Below are 3,082 nucleotides of genomic sequence, written 5' to 3'. Positions count from 1 at the left end.
ATGTGCTCAATTTATGTCTCCATGTCATATTTTAATCAGGGTCTGTGCATTTCTTTTTTAGATAATAATGTTATCATACACTTAATAGATGACAGTATAGTGTAAACATAACTTTTATATGCACTGGGAAACCAAAAAATTTGTGTAATTCACTTTATTGCAACATTCACTTTATTGTGGTGTCCTGGAACTGAACTGCAGTATCTCCAAGGTATGTCTGAATTTACATAAAATTATTGACAATATTTTATTCTTACTATAGTAATACCGGTAGTATATATACTGACATTGCTTTTTAATTCCTAATATTGGTAAGTTGTATTTTCCCTCCTTTCTTGATTTTTATTGTTGGTGCTTATTAATTTTATTAATCTTTCAAATAACCAACTTTTGGTTTGTTAGTTTCATCTATAGTTTGATTGAATTTTGCTCTTTTTTATTTTCTTCTACTTAATTTACTCTTCAGTTTTCTAGCATTTTAAGGTGGAAATTTAGATCACTGGTTTTAAACATTTGTTCCTTTCAATATGGGCATTTAAAGTTACAAATTTATCTCTAAGCATGGTTTTAGTTGCATCCCAATATTTTGATGTATTTTCATTATTATTCAATTCGAAATATTTTTATTTATGGAAGTATATCATTCATATATGAACATACATAAACAATAAGTGTATAGTAAAAGTTGTGAATTTACAAAATAAACATGTACAACATCATACAGTGGTTCCATGTATCACCCCTCCATGAAACCTTGCATTGTGAAACATTTGTTACAAGCTATGTAAGAGAATCATCAAAATATTACTACTAACTATAAACTGTATCTTACATTTGGTATATTTTTCCCCTATTATTTTTTCAATATGTTTTTATTACAAAATTGTGAACTTCAAAACAATCATGCACATATGTAGAATTCCCATACAATACCCCTTCATGGACATACCACACTGTGGTAGAATATTTCTTACAGATTATGAGATAATATCATCAGACTATTACCACCAATCATGGTCCATACCATACATTTGGCACACTTCTTCCATACACCTCCATTATTAGTACAGTACATTTTTGGCATTAATACAAGAATATTACATTATTGCTGTTAACCACAATCCATAGGTCACACCAATTATACTTTTCCCATGCTTCTCCACATTCCTGCCACCCTGCAATAGTGATGTACATCTGTTCTAACTCACAGAAGGACACTCTTGCATTTGTACCCTCAACCACAATTCTCATCCACCTCTGGGTTTGCTATGTTATGCAGTCCCTATATTATTCTTTAGCTTTCTTTCAGTTGACATTTACTTCCCCAGACTACCCTTTTCAGCCACAGTTCCATTTATAAACCAGTTGCTACTCACTGTAATGTGTTACCATCAACTCTATCCCCTTTCACACTTTTACAGTAAAGTTAATTAAAACTTCTGCATACATTAATCATCAGCAGTTCTTCTCAACCTCCTCTTATCTCCTAGTAACCTCTAGCCTAGGTTTTAACACCATGCATTTATTCTTTGTATTTAGTTCATATTAATGAGACCCAGCAATATTTGTCCTTTTGTGTCTGGTTTATTTCACTTCGACTAATGTCTTCAAGATTCATCCATGTTATCATATGTGTCCCTATTTCATTTCTTCTTACTACAGCATAGTATTCCATAGTATGTATATACCACATTTTGTTTATCCATTCATTGGTTGATGGACACTTGGGTTGTTTCCATCTTTTGGCAATTGTGAATAATGCCACTATGAACATCTGTGCAGATGTCTGTTCTTGTCAGTTTTCAGTTCTTCTGGATATATTCCTAGTAGAGAAATTGCTGGATCATACGGCAGTTCTATATTTAGCTTCCTAAGAAACCACCAAACTGTCTTCTACAGAGGCTGCACCATTCTACATTCCCACCAACAGTAAAGGAGTTTTCCTATTTCTCCACATCCTCTGTAGCACTTATTATTTTCTGTTTTTTTAATCAGGACTATTCTATGTGGTGTGAAATGGTATCTCATTGTCATTTTGATTTGCATTTCCTTAATAGCTAGCAATATTGAGCACTTTTTCATGTGCTTTTGGCCATTTGTGTTTCCTCTTTGGAGAAATGTCAATTTAAATCTTTTGCCCATTTTTAAATTGGATTGATTGTTATTTTATGTTGAGACATATGATCTCTTTATATAGAATGGAAATCACACCCTTATTGGATATGCGACTCCAAATATTTTTTCCCATTGAGTGGGCTGCCTTTTTATCTTCTTGATGAAGTCCTTTTAATCACAACTGATTAATTTGAGGAGGTCCCATTTATGCATGTTTTCTTTTGTTGCTCGTGCTTTTGGTATAAGGTTTAAGAATGCATCAGCTACCACCTGGTATTAAAGATGTTTTCCTACATTTTCTTCTAGGAGCTTTTTGGTTCTTGCTTTTATACCTAGGTCTTTGATTCATTTTGAGTTAACTTTTATATAAGGTGTGAGAGTGGTCCTCTTTCTTTCTTTTGGCTATAGATATCCAGTTTTCCCAGCACCATATGTTGAATAGACTGTTCTGCCCACCTGGGTGGGTTTGACAGCCTTATCAAAAAATCACTTGACCATAGATGTGACTGTCTGTTTCTGAACCACCAATTCAGTTCCATTGGTCTACATGTCTATCTTTATGCAAGTACCATGCAGTTTTTACCACTGTAGCTAGGTAATATGTTTTAAAGTCATGAAGTGAGAATCCTCCAACTTTGCTTTTTCCTTTTTAAGATGTTTCTGGATATTCAGAGCCCCTTACCCTTCCAAATAAATTTGATAATTGTGTTTTCCATTTGTTTAAAAAATGCTGATGGAATTTTTATTGGGATTGCATTGAATCTGTTTATCAGTTTGGGTAGAATTAACACTTTAATGATATTTAGTCTTCCAATCCATGAGCATGGAATGTTCTTCCAATTATTTAGGTCTTTTCTGATTTCTTTTAACAATGTATTGCAGTTTTCTGAATACAAGTGCTTTACATCCTTGGTTAAGTTTATTCCTAAATATTTGATACTTTTAGTTGTTATTGTAAATAGAATTT

This window comes from Dasypus novemcinctus, chromosome 24, assembly GCF_030445035.2.
Source record: "Dasypus novemcinctus isolate mDasNov1 chromosome 24, mDasNov1.1.hap2, whole genome shotgun sequence".
NCBI lineage: Eukaryota > Metazoa > Chordata > Mammalia > Cingulata > Dasypodidae > Dasypus > Dasypus novemcinctus.
The sequence above is the reverse complement of the archived record's forward strand: the minus strand, read 5'-3'. Positions refer to the sequence as shown.